Raw genomic sequence first — 8900 nt, 5'->3', positions numbered from 1 at the left:
GGTTGCACAGACTCACATCCAGGCAGGTTTGAATGGCTCCAGAGCAGGAGACCCCACAGCCTCTCTGGGCAGCCTGTCCCGGTGCCCCATCACCCTCAAGGTAATGATGTTTTTCCTCACATTCGGATGGAAGTTCCCATGTTACAGTTTGTGCCCGTTGCCCCTTGTCCTGTCGCTGGGCACCTCTGAGAAGAGCCTGGCCCCCTCCTCGTGGCACTCGCCCTTAAGATATTTGTAGGCATTGGTGAGGTCCCCTCTCAGTCTTCTCCTCTCCAGGCTGAACAGCCCCAGCTCCCTCAGCTTTTCTTCCTAAGGGAGATGCTCCAGACCCTTCATCATCTCTGTAGCCTCCACTGGACCCTCTCCAGTAGTTCCCTGTCTCTCCTGAACTGGGAGCCCAGAACCAGACACATTAGTGCCTGGGTGTTCAGACAGGGCTCACCGGCAGCAGCACCCAAAGCAGTGCTGAGGTTTATGTACATAATCCAACCCAAAACATCAGTAGTTCCTCTGCTAACCTGCTCTGAATGTCTTGGAAACCAGCAGCCAACCAGCAGCTGTGGCACTTGAGTCTGAGCGGCATGATAATATCTTGCATTTATCATTTACAGGATCTTCCTTTTCTGCACAGAGCCTGTGAAGTGCTTCTTCAACCACCCCAAGAAGCACACCTACCTGCAGGCGACAATGCTGAGCAGCTTAACGCTGCATGGCCTCATCTCTGCAAGTGGGAAAGGGGAAGCAGAGGCGAGTATGGCACCGCACCGGAAACTTCAGGTTTTGCACCATGAGAGTATCATCATCCAATGTGCAAGTTACCCTTTAGCCAAAGCTAATCTTGTGAGTCTCAGAAAGAGATCCCAGGAGCTATGGTGGCACAAAGTGGCTGGAAATTCAGTTCTTATTTCTTCTGGATGGGCCACTGTGACTTCCTACATGAGGGTGTTGGTTCCATTCAGGCTCAGAGAAAAAATGGCAGTTAGCAATTCCTCAGCACCCAGGTTTGCTTTGAAGGTGTCCAGTGCACCAGCATGCACCAGCAGGTCAGCCTGATCCCACTCAGCTCGAGCGAGCCAAACAAGAGCACTACACAGAGGCTGTCAGCCCAAAAAGCTCTCATGTCAAAGATGTGACACGCAGAATTTTTGGAAGTGATCAGGAAATGGGAATAAATTCGGGGTTGTTTCTCTATTTTATTGGGAAAAGGCCTACAGAAGGAAAAAGCATGGCATTTTGATCTGTTTGAAGACTGAGCCGTGCTCACAGATCTTTGCCCTGAAGTTATTCTACTTTGTGTTTTATTCACCCTTTTTTGAAAGAAACAGTAGTAGGTGGAGCAGTGGTTTCATTTTATGAGGATGTGACTGTATGTTGTGAGTTAAACGGCTGCAGAGAAAAACCAGCCTCCTCCCCTCCAGCATGTTGTGGTGAGATCAGAATGGCTGAGATAAACTCAACTCTTCAGAGAGGTGAGTTTTGGGAGGAAACGTAGCAACGAGAAACAAACTTCCTGAGGCTGTGCAATACTTTACCTCCACCCAGCTCTGAGACAGCTCTGGCTGGAGTGAAGCAGCTGTGCTAACAGGTTCCTGTTGTTACTCCTTTACTGATTTCCACAGAGAAATTTCCTTTTTCTGAACAAGCTGCTTCATTAGAAACTATCAGAGCCACAGGCACCTGCAGCTAGCACCTCAACTGCACAAGGGCATTGAGCTTTTCCCAGGTGGGAAACAAGCGCTGAGCTAGCACAGCACTCAAAACCAAACCACGATTGCTTCAGTACCTTCTGTTCAAGCAATATGAAGCCACAAAGCAACGGATCTGATCCTGCCGTGTATCAAGGGGACAGTCACACCAAGGAAAGAGTGGCTCCCACCTCTTGGCCACATACTCCTGTCTTACCTAGTATGAAAGGAGCTGGGAGCCTGCATGCAAGTCCACTACACTGGCATGCTCTGTAGGGAGCCCAGGATGCTGGACTATCAGATTGCTGCAGAGATTTGCATGTTGTCTCACTCCGGAGCTATGTGATGTCCTGATGCCAACACATTTTCTGGGTCAAAAAGTCCAGCTTCCCTTTTAGCAGGGAACAGGGTTCAGGCCTCTCTTCCAAAGCAGCCATTGATAATGCTGATGATTACGTATCTGACTACATAGCTGGTAAAGCTGGGCAAGTCTTGAGTTCACGTCTTCCCTTTGGAGGGGCAGATTCACACTTGTGCTCCCCATCACCCAGGGACCACTGTCCCTGGCAGGCTGCAAGCATCTTCAGAAAACAGTGTCTCTCCAGTTCTCCTGATTAAGATCTCCTGCTTTTCCCAGTCTTGCTGGCTTATGCTGTGTGCTTGTAGGTCATGTACTGGACTGGGCCCTGAGAATAATCATCCTGAGGCCTTGACAGTGTTGCAATGCCAGGCTGCCTGGCTGGCAGCACTCCTGGTGCAAGTGGAGAGCTGCTGGCCTTGAGGAACATCTCCAGCCAAAGCAGGGGAAACCATGTGAATGAGGTAGAAGCCTTGAACCACAGTCTGAGCTGCACAGAGATATCTTAATCCAGCCAGTGACAAAGGTCTGGGCTGCTCTGTGACTCTTGCTCTGGGGGCCTCTAGGCTACAGTGGAAGTTGCAAATATCTTAGGTATCTTGGGGGTTTCTTACAGGATTCAGTCTGTGTGGAGAAAGTACAGATGGAAGAGTCTAATCCTCCACCTCCTGGTTGTTTTGTGCATCGTAGCACACTATACTGATTTCCCAGCTCTGATTACTAGTCACCCTGTTGCCCTGGGCCAACTGTTTGCAAAGCTCTACCATAAACAAGACCGCCAAAATTACCCAAAATAAAAATACCTCTTCCATTTCCCTCTTTTGTGTGGAGTTACAGTTAATTCCTTGACCCAGAAACATCTGTAGCAATGCTGTTCATTTGCAGAGACTGCTTGATTTTAATTGTCTCTCTTGCAAGGTCTAGGACTTTTCACAGCCGCAGGAGCACAGCAGCAGTCTGGCAGATGTCATGAATTGAAGGCGACCACATTCACCGAGCAGCATGACTCTTTCTTCCTTTGGTTTCCTCCTATGATGAGCTTCCTTTTTCCTCCCAACTTAGATTCGATTGCAGTCACCCCACAAAGACTTTATGCAGTCTTTCAGAGGGGATCACCAGCTTAGTGGATCACTGGACAATTCACAACCCATACCCATCTTGCAAAAGTGTTCTCCGTTGAAGAGTTAATTCTGCTGAACCTGTATTTGAGGTCTGCTCCTTTCTCCACTCTCCCTTCCTCGCTGCATTTTTGGGGATAGTCCTGGTTCAACAGGTATTTCCTTCTTCTGAGAAGCCTGCTCTATTCTAGAAGTTAGAAACAGCTGGCTCCAGATGCAGCATGATGGCAATGGCCAAAGAAAGGCAGGGGCATGCATCAGGCATGAAAGAAACACACGTAATCCTGAGAGACAGACAGAAGCTGGTGTATAGCAGAGGATCAGGGATCTAACCCAGTGTCCCCTGGAAGATGCAGAGGAGACAGAAACTCTAACAAGAATAGAAGATGACTCAGTGGCTGGAACAGGGGAACTGGGGGAAAAATACTGAATCTTTCATGGACAGATCACAGTTTTAAGTTGAGGTCTTTCAGCAGCTGCTACTACTGCTGACGCTGAGCCCCTGTGAAGGCGGCAACGGTCTGTCTCCCAGGAAAACTGAATCACAATTTCTGCTCCTTATTTGGCTGTCTGGTTTTCCCAGCAAACAGGCCAGGAGAGTGCAGACACTAACTGGGGAAGCAGGGTGACAATAATGGGTGTTTTGTGGGATGCAGACATGAAAGATAACCTGGAAAGGGAGATGGAGCCATTCCTGAAATGACTCCTTCCTTTCCACTTGGATGCTGTTCAGCCTGGGGGGAACAGCAGACCCCTATGTGTCCCTTTGTACCACTCCTCCTTTCTTCCTCGTGCCTTCATGCCCACTGGCCTTCAGCGCTGGGTGGAAGCCTGGTACCGTTGCCTGCCTCCTCACACTGCTCTGCAGTGGGGTTGGGATCAGCTGCAGCCCTCGTGTCCCTCCTGTGCATGTCCCCCACAGCTGGAGAAAGCACCAGGCTGCTCCTGCAACGTGGCTTAACCACAGGCGTGTGGGGAGCCCAGCAGGAGACCACATCCCAGCAGACGTTTGGTGCTTAGAGGGACCACGCCAGTGCACACCCTGCACCCAGCTCTCCATGAGCCACATGTCCTGTCTCACCCTACTGAGTGCAGCCCTGTCCCCAGAACTTCTGCAGAGCAAGCAGTGATGCCTCTGGTCCCTTCTGGCTGCAAAACCAAGTGGGATGAACCATTAGTGGGAGGCTGTGGAGGCTGTGGGCTCCAGGGAGGTTCATGGGAACCCCATCACAGTAGGTCCTGCACCCCTGGCCGGAGCAGGCCGGGGTGGAGCTGCACCTGGTGCAGGTGAGCAGAACGCGGCCATCCCTCCCTCCCACCACTGAGCAGGAAATGCCGGGCCCCTGGCACCCACCATGCCACTGGAACCCATGGTGGGACCAGGGGGCCCTGAGGGGATGTGCCTGTCCTGCCCTGTGCTGCCCCAGGCTGCAGGAGCTCCCACTCCCAGTGCCAGGGATCCATGGGGTGCAAGTTGCCCTCCACAGTGCTGTTGCAGCTGGAACCTCCCACAATGAGCCATGGTTGTGGTGGGAGCAGCACGGCATATCTGGATCCTATAGGGCTTTCCACAGATCGTTGTCCCTTAGCCACCCACATGGCAAGGTGATGGCCAACCCTTGGGTCTCAGCCCGGCTCAGTTCCTCTTGCAGTCCCTCCACGTGGAGCAATGCCTTTCTCCATCCCCGATGGCTGGGCACCTCCTTGCAATTTGCCCCGTGGCTGCAGTTTTGTGGAGCTGTCAAGATTTCCCAGGGTGCACAAAGCAGCCGGAACCTGGTGGGGCAGATCTCCCACCCATCTGGAGGGCTCTGGGGAGGCTGTGCCTGATGACACCCGCTCTCCTCTCGAGGGCAGGCGGGGCTGATGCCTTTTACTGGCCAGAGCATCTCTACAAAGGGCTGAAGGGACCCCACTGCTCATCCTTGTGTCAGAGCGCTCACAAACGGCTTGTGCAGCCCAGGCATGGGGCAGCCCTGGGCAGATTTTCTTCTGGGAGACAGAAAGTATGGGACAGGCAAGCTGAGGGGGTCACAGCTCCCAGGTAACTCCAAACAGCATGGGGTACTTGAATGGTGGGGGTGATGGGGCTGCTCGACAGTCCCCTACACGCAGCCCCTGTGGTCTGGCCTGGGGGGGCTGTGAGCTGCCCTCAGGGCTTCAGCCATCAGGTCTTGCTGCAGTGGACACATGGGACAGGACAGGGCTTGGTGACAGTGACAGCTCTGGATGCTCTGGGCTGACAGCCCTTGTGTCCCACTGTGCCATCTCGCCGTGATGAGCAGGGAGTGAGCAGTGAGGCTGGGATACTGGCTGTGCTGAGGCTGCTGAGCACTGCTCTTCCTCAGCCCCGTCCTGTCACTCACTCCTTCCTGAGACCCTCCCAGTGACTTTTGCCAGCGTTTGTGGTGGGTAAGGTGGTGAGGAGCAGGTCCTGCTGAGCCAGCGGGGCCAGACAGGCTGTTCAGGGAATTTCCATTCACAGCTCCAGTATCTATAAAGCATGATTGGAAAAGGGGAAGGGTGATAACTGCATTCATTGCCCCGTGGCTGGGACATGGGCACTGCAGGTGTGTGAACAAGGCAGCCCTGTGGGAGAAGAGCAAGAGCAGCACCCTGGGCCAGGAGACTCGCCCAGAAAACCCTTGATCATCCTGTGGCAGGTTTCCAGTGTTCCCTGGTAGCATTTTAACTGCCTGCCCATTCTCATTGACCTCCCCACGGAAGGTGCTACACGTTTATCACCTCCACTGTTCAAAGCAGCAGGGAGGCTGGCAGTGTGGCCCCTTACTAAAAGTAAGCAGTTAGGACTACATTTCCATTGGTAGTGGGAAGCCCCAGGAGGTACAGAGATGGCTGCCAGGGGTTCAGGGCACCTGTAGCACAGGTTGGCAGGCTCGGCAGGACTGTCACCACAGCTAGGTCTGCAGTGGCCCTGCTGTGCCTGGGCTGGCTCTTGTAAATGCACTGGGTGTCCCTGAACTGTGCTTCCCAGCCAGCTGCGGGAGGACAGACAACTTTGATGCAGTGCCAGATGCGAGGCAGTGCCAGCTCAGCTGATAGCACAGTTAATCTGTACCTTGGGTCGACCACCCACAGACAATTGAGAGCTGATACCTGGTACCTTGCAGGAAGGCGCATGGTGAGGCTCACCCTTGTTTCTGCAGTAAACAAGCTCACTGGGATGCTGGCATTCCTGGACCGCAATCCCCTTGGATCAGGTACCTGGAGGGAGCTGTGCTGCACCCATGGACTTTGCACAAGAGCAAGCATTTCAGTGTCCCAGGGCTGCATGCAGACAAGAAACAGTTGCCTCTGAACAGCCCCCAAATGCCCGTATTTCAGGGACCCCGCGCCACCGCCCCAGGAGATCCACTCTCAGCAGTGCACACCGTTGAACCTGGCCAGCGCTCCTGCCAGCTTCTCTGCTGCACACAGCCCCAGGAGAAAGGGGTGGGGACTGGGAATGTGCTGGATTTCAGGGCCCCTGCAGCCCTTGGAGACAGCAGAGATGGAAGATCATTTTCCACGTGGCTAGGGTTTGCAGATTGCTTTCCCAATGACCCATCCTGTTGCTTAGGAAGGGGTGAATCAAGGAAAAGGATGCTGTGCAGGACAAGTAAACACTAGATTAGCCCCCTCAAGCCTGGGCAGGGACACTGCATCACAGAGGCGGGATTTTTTATTTAATTCAAAACTGACTCCTTTTCTAAAATAAACCCTCACACTCCAGTGGGAGCAAAGCCTGGGCAGTCCAGCCTTTGGCTTGTTTTGCACATGAGATCAGGTCTGATCTTCTCATCTTTGTGGTCTGTGAATCATAATGCTGCTTCATCACTGAGTGACACTCCTCTGCCTTGAGCAGTTCTTCCCCCACAGGTTCCCACAGGTCGGGGAAACCGAGTCACAGCAGTACTGGGCTTGCCAGAGGTAGGGCTGGGATGAGAGCCACATGCTCCTGAGGCCCTGTGCTCCATCCCCTGTGGGCTGCGCACAGGTGCGCTGTGAATAACCGTTTGCATCTGTTGTGACACTGATACTAAAAGAAATTTCCCATGCAACAACATCCATCACACCACCAGCCACTCTGGCCAGGGGCTGGGGAGGAGTCCCCTCTCTCTCTCTTGCTCATCCTCTTCTCTCCAGGCAGTCTGACCTTGCTGGGGTGTGTGTGTCAGGATCTGTCCTGGAGGGACCTGGGGAAAGCTGCAGCCCAGGTGGGAGAGGGGGCCTCCAGGGAAGGACCACGTGGCTGGAACAGGCAGGGTGCAGGCAGCATGCTTCATCCCGGGGAGGAGAGGAGGTTGCGGTGGGGTGGGACACAGGACCAGCACAGTGGCAGCACCTGATGAGGACAGTATTTGGTGTCATTCTCTCTGAAGTCTCAGGGTGCTGAGCACCTCACAGAGCCCTTGCCAGGGTTCTCTATCTGCTTGTGCTGCAGCCCAACTTTTTCTTAGTCCAAGTAGCACACCTGAGCCTTGTGGCCCAGGGTCCAGGGCAGCTAAGACAACACATTTTTCTCAGAGAGATGCTGCTTTTTAGGAGATCGCTGGAGGGACCAGACCACTCTGGGTCCCCCAGGCATGACTTCAGCTCTGCAGAATGATTTGGGAGTTCCCTCAGTCCTTCCCATGGTGGCAGGACCTGTGCCCAAGGAGCCTGGTGCTGATGGAAGGGAATCACAGCCCCAAACCCTGCTGTGACCTTGCAGCTCCCTGTAGTGCTGCCAGCCGTGCCCTGGGAGCAGAGCAGCTGTCCTGCAGCCTCTGCGGGCCCTGGGGCCCCACCGAGCCACGGGCAGGCTGCAGGAGCAGTTGGGGAAGTGTCGCAGCACTCTCCAAACTATCAAGCTGCAACAAGGTCTTTTACCACCACATACCATCACACTCTTCATGCCAGTCCCTCTGCTGCCTTCTCCTAGTCTAGCCTCATCCAGGGCACACTCTCTCTTCTCTTGTTTCTTCCTCTCTCTTTTCCCTGGCTGCCCAACCCCTTAACAGAACCAGCCACAGCTGCACCTTATCTACATTGGCCAACCCGCCACCCCTGAAGCCAGCCCACAGCTGTATATTATCAATTATCCCAGCTTCATTCCTCTACAGGGAAGTAATTCACGATAACAAGTGAGACGTAATATCCCTGTTCTCTCTCCCTACCACGCTCATTCCCTCTTCAGCAGAGGTGCCAGCAGGGCCAGGGTGCTGGGTCTGGGGCTAGCAAGAGGTGCAAGCTCCCATCACCCTGCTGGTCCCCCACCTCTGTCTATGCCAAGCGATGGGCTGCACAGGGTGCACAGCACCAGGTCTCCCCTCCCTGCATCCAGCACCACTTTGTTGTGGTGCAGCATGAGCTGACAGCTATAGCCCTTGCCCAGGGGTTCCTTGGCAGGGTGCGTAGTCAGGACTCTGGCATTGGTGGGAGCTGGAGATAGCCCCACTGGCAGGAGGGCTTTGATGGGTGATGCATCAAGCAGTGGCAAGCATCCCTGCACCCACCTTCATCTGCCTGGCACGGGGGTGGGTGCCAGTCCAGGCAGTCCCTGTGTTTAGATAGTCCTAGGTGCATAAAGCAGAGCAGAGGTGAAAACCCATCATGGGGGGGTGGTGAATGCCCCCTGCTGACTTTCATGCTACAGGAGGATCTGCTGGATCAAACCTGCCCAGGGTTTTAAGGCTGGGGTCTGCCTGGACCTGCGCCTGGCTCCCAGAGCCTGGGGAGGAGCACAGAGCTCTGGAC

This window comes from Falco rusticolus, chromosome 2, assembly GCF_015220075.1.
Source record: "Falco rusticolus isolate bFalRus1 chromosome 2, bFalRus1.pri, whole genome shotgun sequence".
Taxonomy (NCBI): Eukaryota; Metazoa; Chordata; class Aves; order Falconiformes; family Falconidae; genus Falco; species Falco rusticolus.
The sequence above is the reverse complement of the archived record's forward strand: the minus strand, read 5'-3'. Positions refer to the sequence as shown.